This window comes from Idiotropiscis lumnitzeri, unplaced genomic scaffold, assembly GCF_059441095.1.
Source record: "Idiotropiscis lumnitzeri isolate Australia: NSW breed Sydney's pygmy pipehorse unplaced genomic scaffold, RoL_Ilum_1.0 HiC_scaffold_26, whole genome shotgun sequence".
NCBI classification, from domain to species: domain Eukaryota; kingdom Metazoa; phylum Chordata; class Actinopteri; order Syngnathiformes; family Syngnathidae; genus Idiotropiscis; species Idiotropiscis lumnitzeri.
In genome coordinates, this window is record NW_028283564.1 from 356555 (window position 1) to 372672 (window position 16118).

General features: G+C 45.3%; 1 long non-coding RNA gene across 2 annotated transcripts; it reads right to left on the minus strand.

Annotated features, from left to right (window-relative positions):
- Window positions 1-408: 408 nt before the first annotated feature.
- LOC148315989 (uncharacterized) lies at window positions 409-7248 on the minus strand. 2 transcript variants are annotated; one of them, XR_015840461.1, is made up of 7 exons: window positions 7105-7248; window positions 6327-6446; window positions 5592-5726; window positions 4153-4341; window positions 1758-1853; window positions 643-795; window positions 409-538 (listed from the first exon to the last, which is right to left on the minus strand). It is a non-coding gene; the product is annotated as an uncharacterized LOC148315989 (long non-coding RNA). The 2 variants fall into 2 exon arrangements; XR_015840462.1 differs by having other exon boundaries at window positions 643-859.
- Between the last annotated feature and the right edge of the window lie 8870 nt (window positions 7249-16118).

Sequence of the window (16118 nt, forward strand, 5' to 3'; positions counted from 1 at the left end):
GTATTCATTAATCTGTAATAAAAATGGACATATTTTGGTTAATAAAATTAACAAGAAATAAAAGTAAAGGGTGTTCTAATACTTTTTTCAAGATTGTCCTAACATACATTTAATGTTTACAGTATATGTCTTCGGAAGAAGCGCAGCATTAGATTTTTTTTTTTGTTCTCTCTCTTTGACTTCTGAATTTGAATTTCTGTCACAGATGTGCTTGAATTCTATTTTGGATGATTTGTGTTAAACTGCACAAATATTTGAAGAGCCATAGAATTCAAGAATCACACCAGTGCTGCTACTCCTCCGAACGGGTGAACGCCCTTGATTAACAACCTGCGTTGAGGTGGCTTTTGAGATTCGTGGTGTGGGAGAAAAATCTCTGAAGGCATTCTTAGACTTCAAGAGAGGGTCCACAATTTTCAAAGATTCACTTCCGTCTGAATCAGAGGCCTCACTTGTATCCGGAATATATTCATCTCCACTGTCATCTGAGTTGGAGTAATAATGCTTATCCATTCCAAAGTCAGCCTGTTTTTTTAATCTAAAAAACAACAACAACGAAATATAAAGGATAGAAGGCAGGAGACCAATAAAATATATGCAATTTGCTTGTAAGATTCCCTGAAATCTATATGGGTTGTTTACCTGTATACTTTTGGTCCTCCTGAGCCTTGGGATAGTAATATGGTCTGGGTCTGAGGCGCAAAGTTCAGGGGCAGGATTTGACAATGATTCGTCAGAATCTGTGTCGTTATTCCAAGGAAGATTCAGCCCATATTTTTTGTCCAAGGGAGGAGACTGGGTTGCATCAGAGTCCAAGAGAAAATTGAGAACCCATTAAATACTTAATCCCCAGAGGAATCTGCACAGAAAAAGGTCTTAATTCTATTTGAAAAAAAAAAAAAAAACTAAAATATTGATGAATGATATGACAAAATAATGTAATAACAAAATTAATTGACCGTAACAAAAAGCTCCCGGGAGGAAAACTACATTAAATGTTTTTTTAACAGGGCAGTGAAAATATTGGAAAATAAAAACGATAATAAATAAAATAATATAAAAAAAGAATTCAATGTGCATCGATGGACCCATATGAAATACTTATATCGCTATGTACTTATCAGCCATATCGCCCAGCCCAATATGTAACTGCAACTTCAAAACCTCGGGCCATAACAGGATTGTAACATGGGATGCATATCTTCATTCCTAAATTTGTAGATCCCGAGGAGGCTGCTCAATGGTCCTGGTAATCTAAACCTCAACCAATTCGGTCACAGCCAATGTTCTCCATCCTTGTTAAGAAGTTTTGAAATGATTTAATAGATATACTATTGCAAACTATACCAGAATTTTAGACATTTTAAACTTTTGATCACAATTTTACCTATTTTCTAAAAATCTGAAGAATCCACATGCCAAATCACCTGCTGTAGACACATAGGTTCTGTTCTGACAGATAATTCAGTTACAGGTTGTGTACTTAAAGCCAATAAGAGGGCAATGCAGCAGTCGACAACCTGACGAAAGCTTAAGTCTCCCAATGAGAGAACTGTAGTGGCTGGTAGGTTCTTAGATTGTAACATAGTAAAGACATATACTAGGCATAACTGTATATCATATGATGATGAGGGAAAATATTATTAGCTACGATTTATGTCCAGATATATTAGAAAACTTGTCCAACCAGCACAGGTCTATCTAACTGTAATTTTAACATCTCAAGACACGACAGGATGACCACATGATACGCATACCTCCTTTTCAGAGTCTGTCAAAACTTGAGAAGGCTGCTTCGATGTTCTGGTGGCATCAACCTCAGCCGATTCAGTCATTGTCGGTTGTCCTCCATCCTAATGAACAAGTTGAATATTAATTTAATGAATTAAAAAAAGAAAATGGATCAGAATTTTACACATTTTAGGCTTTGGCCACCCAAAACAAAAACTAACAAGTTCACGAATGAAACAAAACCAATTACTTTAGCGCATGACAATTAATCTTCAGTAGAGATATGTTGTGACTGATATTTCAGTCACAGGTTGTCTTTTGAACGCCACCAGGGGCGCAATGGAGCACAGGACAGCCAAAAGTCTTCTTGTCGGACACCTGTAGTGGCTGGTAGGTTCTAAGATTATAACATAGTAAAGGCACATACAACTCCTAACTGTATTTCATATGATAATGAAGGAAAAGATGATTAGCTATGATTTATGTCAACAATAAAAATGGCTCTACGGGGTCCCCACAAACACAAACCTGACAGTTGGGTGTCAGATGGCCAACATACCTGACACGCAATTCAACTCAACTGGACCCCACAACACAAGAAAAAGCTGAGTGAGCCTCAAACCAGACATACACATTCACTGACAAATATCCTGTGACACCAGATATATTAGAAGTCTTGTCTAATCAGCACACGTCTATCTAACTGCAATTTTAACATCTCGAGACACGACAGGATGAGTACACGATACGCATACCTCCATTTCTGAGTCTGTAAAGCCTGGAGGAGGCTGCTTCGATGTTTTAGTAGCATCATAAATTTATTGAATTAATTATATTTGAGGTTGGATTAGATTTTTACACATTTTAAGCCTTAGCCACCCAAAACAAAACATAAGCTCATGAATGAAATAAAACTAATTAATTTCGCCCATGCCAATTAATCTTCTGTAGACACGTGTTGTGACCAGTGTTGTTTTTGGCAGGCATTTTAGATTTTGTCCAAGTCATTTGGACAAAGTGCTGATTTGTTTACATCACATTTAGTCATCCCAATTCGTTATAGTTTTAGTCCAGTTTTAGTCAACGAAAACTAAAAAAAGGGTTTTAGTCCAGTTTTAATCGACGGAAACGCAAAAAAAGTTTTACCCTAGTTTTCGTCAATTTATTCACAAAGGTTTTAGTCCAAGCGGCACGGTGGCCCAACTGGTTAGCAGGATGGCCTCACAATATTGAGGTCGTAGGTACGATTCTGGCTCCGGCCTTCCTGCGTGGGTTTCCTCTGGGTAATTCGGTTTCCTCCCATATTCTTAAAACATGCATGGCAAGTTGCTTGGACACTCTAATTGCCCCTAGGCATGAGTGTGAGCGTGGATGGTTGTTCGTCTATGTATGCCCTGCGATTGGCTGGACACCAATTCAAGGGTGTACCTCGCCTACTGCCGAAGACAGCTGGGATCGGCTCCAACACCCCCCGCGACCCTAGTGAGGAGAAGCGGTACAGATAACGGATGGATGGATGGATGGGTTTAAGTCCATTTGAGTTAAAACAAGGCATTCAAGGTTTCCACCCAAGACCCACCCCAAGACTTTTGGATGGACTACAAAGGATTCTTCATTACAAACAGAAAAAAGTGGCAACAGTGGAATCAATGCTCACTGCTCCAAAATAAGCAGAGAAGCAAAACATTTTGTTGGGCAACTGTTGTGGCTTTATTTCACTAAAAGCAACATAAAATAATTTATGAACCACATGCTAACAATTTTGTCTCGTCAACGAAAAAAATTCATGTACATCACGTCATGTTTTCGTCATAAAAGAACCTCGTTTAGCTTGTCATCGTCATTAAAAAAGGGGCGTTAACGAAGTATTTTCGTCATAGTCATCAGTGACGAAAACAACACTGGTTGTGACTGATATTTCAGTCCCAGGTTGTCTCCTGAACACCACCAATTGGGCAAGGGGGCGCAGGAAAGCCTGGGGTCTTCTATTTTTACAGTATAGAAAGGCTAAATATCAAATTGAAACAGTGTTTTATATCATGAATATACAGGGTTGGTGCTGGTTCTGGTAGGGAAACCACAACATAAAGATGTCCTTAATTAGTCCCACAATGGGGATATTTGCAATATGGCATATGATGGCCTAACAGGGCCACCGCCCAGAAAAGAGTAACGCAGAACTTTGTAATACTGTCACTCCCTGACCAGTTCGTTGTTCCTGAAGAGCCAAACTTTGACTCAGACCCACAAATTTGAATTACAGATAGTGGACAATGGAGAACTCCCCCAGTCAGTCAGCATGTTCAACTTCCATAGAAACCTCAACATACATTTATTAGATTGCCAAACTAATTGGAAACTACATCACCAGAACACCACAAGTGGGCTCTGTTATTGTACTTAAAGATGCATCTTACAAACCTGTGTTCTCCAAGGCCAGCTGGTCCATAGTCTTAAGTTATTTCTTCGCCAACATCAATGTCTCGGAGCGCAAACAGACAGAGGTGTGGTCTGTCCTCTGTTGTCTTCTTCTTCATTTTACAGTTGGGGTGCATGTGGTCATCATTAACCAGTCTTCCCAGACTGCCATCTTCTTGAGCGGCATCAACACTTAAAATAGATTTAAAAAAAAAAAAAACAATTATTCAATCAATGTCAGAAATTAATCTTTGAGACAATCTTGTGTACACAAAACATAAAAATAGGAAATCCACAATTTTTAAATCTTCTAAATCAAATCATACAAGAAATTTCTATTGGAATCAGACCCTATTAACAGCTTGTCTTTGAGACTTCATGGTCTATATTTTCATTTGTACAGATTCAACGCATGAATAAAAGTAATTACCGTATTTTCGCAGTCATAAGCAAACAAAGCGCCCTGTCAGTCGATGCGTCCATTAAATGGACAAAGTACCACTCACGTCCATCAGCCCTTGTCATCAACGAGCTGTTGGAAGTGCATGTTAGCACACCCTGCTGGGCAAAGAGTGAGTTGTCCATGCTTACAATCGACCGTGACAAATACACCATCTGACTATAATGTTTGGGTGATGGTGTTGGAAAAAGCTGGACAAAGGGCAGCTGTCCACAATGTTTTAGTCTGTCTTATCATTTATGTTATTGCAAGCAAGAAACGTCCCAGGTTTAGACAACCGACAAAAAGTCCAAAGCATAACAGCACATCTCTTTAAACAGCCATGCAAATCTCTCTAAACAGCTATGGGATTGTGGGTCTCTGCTCCCAGAATGCATTGCTTGAATTAGCTAAGGCTGAGTGGCTTTTGTATTATTTTCATTTTTTTGGGGTATATTGATGGCATGAGAGATACATGTTTGTGTTAATCTTATTTCTATGTTTCATTGTTTGCTTGTATGATGAGTTTTTTATTTTTTTTTGAAACCGTGACTCTAAGGAGTGTGGTGAGCAGCCAAGTCCCTCCCCTGACGTTGCTTTGTAGGCTATTGCCAATGCACCTAATATTGGCCTGAGCCATTGTCAGCTATTGTCAATAGAGACTTGGCGTCTGCTGCAACAATGGGGTGATTGCTCATGTTATTGGGGCATAGTAGGCTGCTATCGGCTGTGTCAGTGTGGGCAGCTCTGCCAAGTTCATGCTATGCTAACAGCAGCTGTGCTATCGTCTTGTCAGGCGGTGCGTCCAGTATATGTTACAAAGACAGAAATAGCGGCCTCAACAGGTGTTGCGCCCTTTGACACGGCGCGTCTTTTGGGTGCGAAAATACGGTATACATTTTTGCTTAGAGAATGATTTTTCCCCTAACACTTATGGGATGAGTATGTGTTTATTTTTTTAAATAAAAACAAAAATAAGATAACATCTCAATCTTTGCCTCACCTCCAAAAAGACAGTGCCTCTTCCATCCATCTTCCTGCGTTGAGATTTATCAGAATCTATCAATTTTCCTCTGTACTCCATAATAAAGAATAAAGTCATCTTTCCTGAAAGGGGCCTTGGTAAATACTCCTCGACCTAGTTAACAGGGAAATCAAGATAGCTTCGTCATATTTTTAAGCACACAAATAAGGAGTCATCATATTCATTTGGGCCACTATACTAATGTAGGGTGGTTTGAAACATTGCTTCTTGTGAGGGATAGAGCAGAGCCCTTCTTTATGATTTTAAAGGAACAGACCAGCCAAAATTCATTTTCCAGCATTGCATTAGCCAGTATGTATTAGGACTGAAAGTACAAATGTCAATGGCACCTGGTTACGTAAAAAAAAAACTTTAAGATTATTTAGTTTCATAACAATGACATACACTGTATACACAGTCATATTGGATCGCGTCACGTGATCTCTGTGACGTATAACGTGCTTTACACTAGACTATCAATATCGGACTTGTTCACCGGTCTATTGTGGTATAAAAATGCCGGAGGGCGTCATCAAGTACAGCCTTAATTTAGATAGAACTCCTACCATCAGGTTTCACGCTCACTGAAATAACTTGAAACTGACAAAAGAAAAGTTCAAGACACTCTTAATGTAAAATAACCACTTAAAAAACGATGTCAGCTTGGTTATCAGAAAACAATAATATATCTTAGCAAAAGCGTTAACATCATACCTTTAAATGAGTTTATATACTTCGCTTCTAACTCTGCAGTCTTGTCCAGACCCTTGACTGCATGTTCAATAGTATCCTGCTTTGGGGACTTCCTGCATCTCAGGGAAGGCATTGTTTATTCTATAAAGAAAAAAGACAGTTTTGTGTTGAGAATTATTAATACTATAGGCTAAATGGAGTTTTAACAATATCAGTGTAAGAAAAATAAATTATAAATTAAAAAAATATCAATCCCTCCATCCCAATTAACGATTTCAACCATAATAGTTTATATTGAAGTTTAAACAACAGACAGACAGATTTATGCAGTGTGACTACAAAAATCTTACCAAAATTGCATTCACAGTAACCTTTGCTTTAAGAATCATGTAATTAACCAGTGAACATCGTGTCTTACACAAAAATTAATGACAGAAATTATCATGGTACTTGCATTCTGTTGTTCTATAACAAAAGTGCAAGCTGTTAGCTCCGCAAAGCTAACGCAACAAGCTAGCGTCCCTCGTGCTCACATTCAATGCAAACCTGACCACCGGATGAAAATACGCGTCGGTTTAGTTCTTTAAATGAGTAAAAGCACCATGACGTTTTATAATTATTCAATGCTTAACTGGAGCTCGTCAATTATGTCGATGTAGGAGCACATGTTTGCTAGGCCAGTGTTGTAGGCCCACATCCATGGTGCTACTTTGTATAGTGTTTTCCACACAACTATCTCTAACCATGAACAAATGCACTCGAGGCATGTTTTGAATAAAAACAAACGAAAAACACGTACCTCTCCGTTTCAACAGCAGTTCGAACTTCGAAGTGGTGATATTCTCCAGCGTTAAGCACCTGCTCGAACTGCGAATAGGTCAAATTCAACAGCGTCTTTTTTCTGTCTTAATAAGGACGCGATGAGAGGAGGAGCGCTTGCCTTTTTCGTCAGCACGCCCCGCGCGGGAGGTGCTGCTTTATCACTCTCTATCTGTGCCCGCCCGCCGGCATGTCGATAGAAAAATAATATTCCTTCAAACATTACTTTCATCTTCTTAACGTTTTGTAGTGAATTTAACAGGTTCACCACTTTTTTCAAATACACCAATGGAAAACAGGTCTTAATTGAGGAAACATACAAAGAGCGTCTCACAAACACCTTATGATGAGCAATGTAATTTGATCACGTTTTTTGTCACTGCCTGGACGTCGGTTCACTGGCCTGGTGGCAGTGGCTTGTAGACACTGTCACTGAGTGGGAACGGATCTCAAGGTGGGTCAAACTAACCCAAGCAGTGGATCGGTCCGTTTTTTAAATTTATTAATTTTTTTATTTTATGTATTTATTTATTATTTAATACAAGGGCTTCGGCTCACTACCAGTGGGCGGGACCAAAGAATTTGGGTTTCCTTTGAGCTAGGAGGCAGTCAAAGGCAGTCCAATCCCCGGCAACATAAAGCGCCTAGCTCTGGGGACATGGAATGTCATTTCTCTGGTAGGGAATGAACCCGAGCTGGTGTGTGACTAGACCAGTGGTTCTCAATTATTTCCTGTCATGCCCCCCCTACCAAGAAGAAAACAATTCGCACCCCCCCCCACCACAATTTTTTTTTACATTTCGTACTAATGTACATGTTCTTTGCATATTAATGTTAGATTGTCAATAAAATATCTTACCTTAACAAAGCTAAATTGATAAAAAAAAATATCATTTTGAGAACGACTATTGTGAGGATCTCGAAACTCAGTACTCTGTGGTGCTAATATTGATGAGATGATAAATATGTTGAAGCCACAGAACAAAAAGATTAGATATTGTTTGGAAATTAATGACGTACATAACAAAGGAATATCAGCCTTGATTGGAGTACATTACTGCATTTAAATTTTTAATAAAAATGAAACAATTATTGATGTTATGACCACTATGAAGAATTTAAAAAAACAATATATAGGGATAATTATAGTTTTCATTTTGTTATGTTTAGTCTGTTCATGTTGCATTATTTTTATGACAAAGATGATGGTTAATCGTAGGTTTGTTGCCCAAATGTACCGTTACAACCTGATTAATGTTGAGAATGACGAACTCAAACTGGACACTAAAACGTAAAAACACATGGACTTCTTGCCCCTGTCCACACACGTGCACACACACACACACCATACACGAAGATCCGGGAGGTAAGGACGGCTGTCCTCTCCTACAACGAGGCAAGGGCCTCCACCAAGTCACCCCAGGGACAAGTTTTATTCCCTGATGGTCATCAAATTATGAGGATCTCATTCTACGCCGGAAGGGAGGAGGGGAATTTTTCCCTAATGTGAGGTTTTCGCTCCTCCACTGATGATCACACTGTTGTATGATTTCATTATGATGATCTGTCTTAAAGCCGTAAGGACATGATTTTTAAATCCACAACAGGGGGGAAATGTAAGATGGGCTGAGGATAGGTAATCAGTTTGTGTATTCATAATCATGTTTTTATACACTCATTAATGTTTAACACACACAGAGACACTTACTTGTTATTTTAACACACACACACACAGACACCGTATCCTGAAGATGTGTTTAGTTAAACTGACCTTGGGTTATGATTTTCTGCCTGCTGGAGTCCCTGGTGATTAGTTATTGATGCTTTAGTTAAACTGACCTTTATACCGTGAGTTATTGATGTTTTCTGTCTCTTGGTGATTAGTTGTTGATGCTTTTCTGTCTTCTGGTGATTAGTTATTGATGAGTTAGTTTCAATAAAAAGGCAGAACGGAGGGTGAGAGTCAGAGGGTGTGCGGGATTGAACTGGCAAGACGGCTGTTTCGCCTCCTGGCTCCCTCTCCCATTCTGAATGGCACAAAACGAAAACTTTAGTAAGTTATTTCAGTCTAAAAAAGGCGTCAGGGCATTTTTAAACCGGACAGTAAGTCGTCACTGGCTTGGTTCCTTTTTGTGCCTTGACCCATCCCGGAATTATTGAAAGGATGCAGTCCTATTTACAGGCCCCAGTGACACCCCAGGTTTCTGTTGTTTGTACGAGGGCGCTTAATAGGTACTGCTATTCACAATCGTCTTAGGCTGTTTCTTTGCAGAAGTTTATGGACAATGTGTAGTGCTGTAGGATGCAGTCTAGAGCATTCTTGACATTGAAGCTTTTGTTTCCAGCAACTGCTAATGCGACCGTGCATCAAACATGCAAAACACAGACCCTTGCTCCTCAAGAAGTCAATCTTATCCTTGTGATGCTTTCTCCTAAATTCCTTACAAATTGTGAGACTGTTGCTCTCCATTACAATTAGCACATGGTTTGGCAATAGCATCCACTGAAACAGGTTCTGCCTTTGGCGTGGTGGTTTTGTTGTTTTCCATCTTGGCGGGCACAATGACTGTTGTGAAGACTTTCTTTGATTTTGGTGTTTCTGTGTGTTGTGATTTTGTTTTCTGTTTTATAGAATCTTTCGTGCTTGTCAACAAAGTCAACAAAATCCTTAAACTTCACTCTTCTATTTGTTCTTTCTTGGAGATTGCAGGCAAATTTTCTCCAAGATTCTATAAGTGTTGGAGAGCCTAGGGGGTGGACTGTATAGGTGATTTGATTCAATGGGGGTATGCTCTTTTCACCCCTGGGTGTCGGTCAGAACACAAGGATGAGTCCAAGATGTGGGTTGGCAGCTTTAATAGTGTATCTTCACGTAACATGTAACAGCACAGGCAACAGGCGGACAAAACATAGGCACATGGGAATGAGGTGATGGGCTCAGGCATGCAGGATGCATGTGAGCTTGTGGCAGTGAGCTCATGAAGCAATGAGCGGGTGGCAAGCAGTGAGCACGTGTGTGCCAAGCAGTGGTCACGTGTATGTGCGTGTGTGTGTGTGGTTCTGTAACAAAAGAAACATCACATAAATATATAGCTCAACTCAACAAACAGCAGCTATAAACTGTATTTGCATGCGCAATTACATAAGCTCAAATGAGACATCAACTGCATCAAACAGTTGCCAACTATGGCCGTGGACGGCGCACAATGGCGGCGGCCATAGGGAATTGCGTACTACCTAGGTTACAGCAGACGTACTACCTAGGTTGCAGCAGACCTGACGCACCTAGGTGTATAAACTATACCAAGGAGCGCGCTTTAGTGGAGTACAACCTCCTTGTATATAACTAGCACACCGCGGGGAACATTTAGGCATTCACACACCGAGCGAAAGGCACATATTCAATGACGCGGCGAACTTCAAAGGCAGCTCGGCGACGGCGCATGGCAAGAAACATGGCGGCGGCGCACAACGACATACAGACTAGACGGGAGTAGACATGACGATGCACAGCGGCGCGATGAATGAACGCTGTAAACAAATAAATACACCGATGTACTCACTTGCGGTCAGGAACGCACACAGACACTGAGGCATCGAACACGTCACATACTAGTGGTGGTCGGCTGACAATTGCTGCGCTAAAGGCACTTGCCAGCAACCCGTATGCGGGCGCCTCCCGCGAGAGCTCGGCACCGACGCGACTCCAATCACACAACAAGCTCACAATTGATGGCGACACTCAACTTCGGAACCTTTCTAACAGCCGCCCCCGAATGTACGAAGTACATTCGCTCCTAAGAAAGGTGATAAGAGTCTCGAATGTCTCACGGCAGGCTGGTCTTGATTGTAGCGACGTCCTCATCACCAGCCGGGAGAGCTGGCAGAACGACCAACCTGGCCACTGGTCTGGTGTAGTTGCGCTCGCCGATCTGCACATCAACGGAGCGGACGTGGCCATCAGCGCTGGGATGGACTTGGGTGACATGGCCCACGGGCCACATCGCTCTTGGCAGCTGGGGGTCCACCAGCATCACGACAGCGCCCTTGATGATATCGGCTCTGGTGGATTGCCACTTCTGTCGTGTCTGCAGGTTCGGTAGGTAGTTACGCAGGAAGCTGGACCAGAAGTGGTTCGCCAGAACTTGGGAGTGTCTCCAGTGGCGACGGCTCAGCAGGTCAGTCTCTGGATACACAATCTGGGGTAATGATCCATCCGGCCGCCCCATCAGCAGGACGTTGGGTGTCACAGGATCGAGGTCATTGAGGCTGGATGAGACGTATCCTAGTGGCTTCGAATTGAGGATCCCTTCCACTTCAAGCAGTACGGTCCTTAGTACTTCCTCTGGGACTGGCTGGGCTCCCACCGTGGTGTACAAGTTTGCCTTCACTGAACGTATCTCCCTTTCCCACGTCCCTCCGAAGTGGGGTGCAGCTGGTGGGTTGAAGTGGAAGCTGATTTTCTGCTTGGCAAGCTGTTGCTGTAGATCTGGGGACAGGGTAGCGAACGCCTCTCGCAGCTCTCTTTCTGCTCCTCGAAAGTTGGTTCCCTGGTCCGAATACAGCTCAGCGGGTGTCCCTCGGCGTGCAATGAACCGCCTGAGGGCCATCAAGAACGAGTCGGCGTCGATCGTGTTCAGAAGGTCTAAGTGAACGCCTCTGGTGGTGAGGCACTTGAATATGATGCCCCACCTCTTCTCCGTGCGTCTTCCCACCTTGATCTGGAATGGCCCGAAACAGTCCATCCCAGTGGAGAAGAAGGCTGGCTTGAAGAGGCGTAGCCGAGCAGGTGGCAGGTCCGCCATCTTGGGGACAGCAGGTCTAGCCTTCCAGCGTCGACATTCTGTGCAGGTATGTTGGTAGCGGCGTACTGCTTCACGGCCACGCAGGATCCAGTAGGAGCGCCGTATCTCTGCAAACACTCTCTCTGGTCCGGGGTGATGCAGACGGCTGTCGAAGTCTTGAATAAGGAGTCTAGTGGAGGGGTGGCTGGGATCCAGCACGATAGGATGAACGGCTATCTGGTCTACATCTTCAGCGTGACGAAGCCTACCTCCAACACGAATGACCTCCTCTTCATCCATCTCAGGAGACAAGGTGAGTAGGCGGCTGCTGGATGAGACAGGCTTGCCAGCCTTCAGGAGCCTCAGATCGTCTGGGAAACTGTCACGTTGGGATCGCTTGAGTATGAGGATCTCTGCCCTGCGGTAATCTTCAGCAGTATGACCGCTGCTCTGATCTGCCGCCCCCTGCAGCTCCTGCACTGTAGCGTGTAACAAGTCCTTCCAGGTGTCATATCTCGTCGCATCTGCGGTGCTGACGGGGATTGTCGTGACTCCACAGAAGGCAGACCTCCTTAGCTCTGAGGTATCGTCGTTTTTATCAAGCTTAGGCCGGACTGGCCAATCTTCTGGGGGTTGGAGAAGGAATGAAGGTCCTTGGCTCCATCGGTTGGGCTTCACAAGGTCTAGCAGTTTCTTGCCCCTTGTGATATCATCCGCAGGATTCCTCTCTGAGTCTACATATCGCCAGGCATCAGGGCTGGTGAGTTCCTGGATCTCTGCCACTCTAGTGCCAACAAAGACCTTGAAACGGCAGGACTCCGACTGCAGCCATGTCAGAACCGTGGTGGAATCAGTCCACAGGATTGTCTGGGTAATCTTCAGCGTGAGCTCCCTCCTGACGAGCTTGGCTAGTCGGGCTCCTGTGACAGCTCCGCACAGCTCCAATCTGGGCATAGAGAGGAGACGCTTGGGTGCAACTCTTGAGCGTGCAAGAAGGAAAGACAGGTGGACTTGCCCGTGCTTGTCGCTTGTTCTCAGGTATGCCACTGATCCGTATGCTTGTTCGGAAGCATCCGAGAACACGTGAACTTCATGGGTGACACTTGATGAATCTACCTTGGCAGGTAGGTAGGCTCTTGGTAGGGTGACTTGAGGGAGGAACCTTAACTCTTCTTCCCAGCTGTTCCATGCTTGTAGGAGATCTTGGGGGAGGAGAGGATCATCCCAGCCTCTGTGCTTCTCCCAGAGGCGTCGGTCAAGCATCTTGGCTCGAGTGGTGTATGGGATCAGGAACCCTAAGGGGTCGTACTGACTGGCTAAGACGCGGTAGCTGTTCCGCAGCGTTGGCGCGCCATATTCGATATGTCGGTGTTGGTAACTCATAGTGTCCGTATGACAGTGCCAGCTGAGACCTAGCGTGGATTCAGGGGAGTCTGCCTGGTCGTGGGGAAGATGGAGCTCAAAGCTGTCTGATCTTGCCTGCTTGGGTAGGTGTTCGACAATGCTCGGCATGTTACTTGCCCACTGCCGTAGGTCGAATCCGCCAGCAGCTAGGAGCGTCCGGAGTCTGTCCACCAGACGACTGGCTTCCTGAGGCGTAGGAAGACTCTGCAGGAGGTTGTCCACATAAAAACATCTCTCAATGGAGAACCTCACGTCATCTTCTGGTTGGCTATGTTCGGCTACATGGCGTTGCAGGGCGAACGTAGCGCAGCAGGGGCTACAAGTGGTGCCAAAGGGAAGAACTTGCCACTCGTACACTTCTGGAGGGTCACCTTTGGTCATGTCACGCCAGACGAACCGAAGAAGGGAACGGTCAGCAGGGAGTAGGCGGATTTGATGGAACATCCCCTTAATGTCTGCAGTAAGGGCGACAGCGTGTTCCCTGAAGCGCAGCAGCACTCCCAAAAGCGATGCTCCGAGAGTGGGTCCAGGCAGCAGTGAACCGTTCAGGCTCTGGCCTCTATACTGATAAGAGCAGTTGAAGACGATTCTGTTCTTGCCGCGATGGCTCACCATGTGGTGCGGAATATACCACTCTTCTCCCTCTTGGTTAACTTCTTGATGGCTTAACTTGGAGACGGAGCCTGCATCCACCAGCTTCTGGATCTCGAGGCCATAGACCTTGGCACGCTCTGGGTCTTTAGCCAGTCGACGTTCTGTGCTCCGCAGACTCGGGATGACGGCTTCCTTTGGGGCGCGGAGAATAGGCATGTCTCGTTTACGCAGAAGGGGGGTGGCATAGCGAAGGATCCCGTGCACCTCTAAGCGGATGGTCTTTTCTTCGAGCAGGGCCACGGCTGCTTGATCCTGCTTTGACCTCGTCACGATCTTCTCGCTTCTGTAGGGAAGAGTGTCGAGTTGCCAGAGTCTTTCGACGTGTCTAAACAGTTCTGTATCGACTGGGGATACTGATGTCAACAAACACTCTTGTGGACGTAAGGGGTCCTGGATGACCTTCGCCGGACCCTGGAGGACCCAGCCCAATCTGGTACGGAGAGCTACTGGTCCGCCTGGAGTGCCCCGTCTGATTGGCTCGACAGCGGTAATCAGGTGTGGGTGGTCGGACCCAATAAGCAGCAGTGGCCTGGCATTGTGAAAGGGCTTAATGGGTAACCCAACCAAATGAGGGTACCTCCGTTGGAGTCGATCCATCGGGTAGGACTGGTCTGCCAGACCAAGGCGCATTGCAGTGAAGGCTTTGGAGACTTTGAAACTGGTCTTGGGGTCTGCAGCGGGAGAGATGCGGAAAGACACCGTCGAGCCACGGAGAGTCTGAACATCCTGTCGAATGGTTCGCAGTGGGAGGTCCTCCCTCGTGCCTTGTATGCCCAGGTCCCGGGCAGCTGCTGACAGGAGCATTGTCCTCTCTGACCCGTCGTCCAGGATGGCATAGGTAGTTATGGTGCGGTTGCCGTGATGAAGAAGCACATGAGCGACCTTCAGTAAGACCCTGTTTCCCTCTCGGGGGCGGTCGAGGTACAGGACTTCAGTAGTGGGGCTCACTTGCTGACTGGTATCGCTGTTCGAAGGTCTGTGTTGTCTGTCGTTGACTTCATGAAGGACCTGTAGGTGCTTTCCTTGACACAGGCTGCAGGGCTTCTTCAGATCACACTGGGCTGCTTGGTGATGCCTTGCACAGCGCCAGCACCTCTTGTTGTTCTTTATCCAATCTGTGAGTTCTTCTCTGCTCAGCTTGGTTACTTTGGCGCACTGACTAAGAAAGTGCTCTTCATTCTCGCAGAAAGGGCAGTAGGGCTTGGGCCTCCCCTTTTTCCTCTGTGAGTCCTTCACCGGTGCGCTGTTCTCTGTGCTCTTGGTGCCGTGGAGAACGGCAACAGTTCGCTGTCTTTGGCGGCACTCGAACTTGGATGCTTGCTTCTCCTTTTCCCCTTTGGATGCTGTTGGCTCATCGAAGTCCAGACACCACGATTCATATTTGAGCCACTGGGCCAGGTCAAGCAGAGTGGGAATGTTGCCTGCTTGTCGGAAGGTGGACCGACGGAAGTCTGCTCGCTGCTCTGGGGGTAGTTTGCTGAGCAGTCTCACCACATGAGAGGCACAGCGGAGTTCGACGTCGCCGGCGGTGCCCAATGTCCTCAGGAGACCGACCAATGCTTGGACATGAAGGGCGAACCGTTCAAAGGCTGCGGTGTCGCCGCGACGAACATCGGGTGAGTCGAGGACACTTGCAATTTTCTTGAGGGCTATTTGGTGGGGCTGACCAAACTTCTCGTTGAGGGCTAACATGGTGTCTGTGTAAGGCGTAGGTGAGTTGATGTTGGAATCTGCAATCAACTTGGCCTCTTCTAATTTCAGATGATCAACCAGGATTTGGTAATTGAAGAGCTCTGTCCCTCCCACTGGTAATAGGTTCTCCAAAGCCATCTTCAAGCGTGCAAACTCACATGGATCACGGTGGCTGAAGTAGGGTATGGAGGGGCGTGGCCCTTTGTAGCTCTGTTCAGTGGTGGCGGGTGGATCCTGGCGCCGTGGAGCTGGAGTCTCCCAGCCTTGTCCTGGCGTCCCGTAGCTTTGCTGTGTGGGTGCTGGCAAGTACGTTGACTGTTGAGGAGTACAGGTTGCAGCATAGGATGGACATCTAGGAGGTAGATGCTGTGAGTGCGCAGGCGGGTGGAGGTTCGGAGGCTGCTGAGGTGCATAAGCTGCGGCATAAGGTGTAGCCCTAAACGGTGAGGGTTTGTACGCA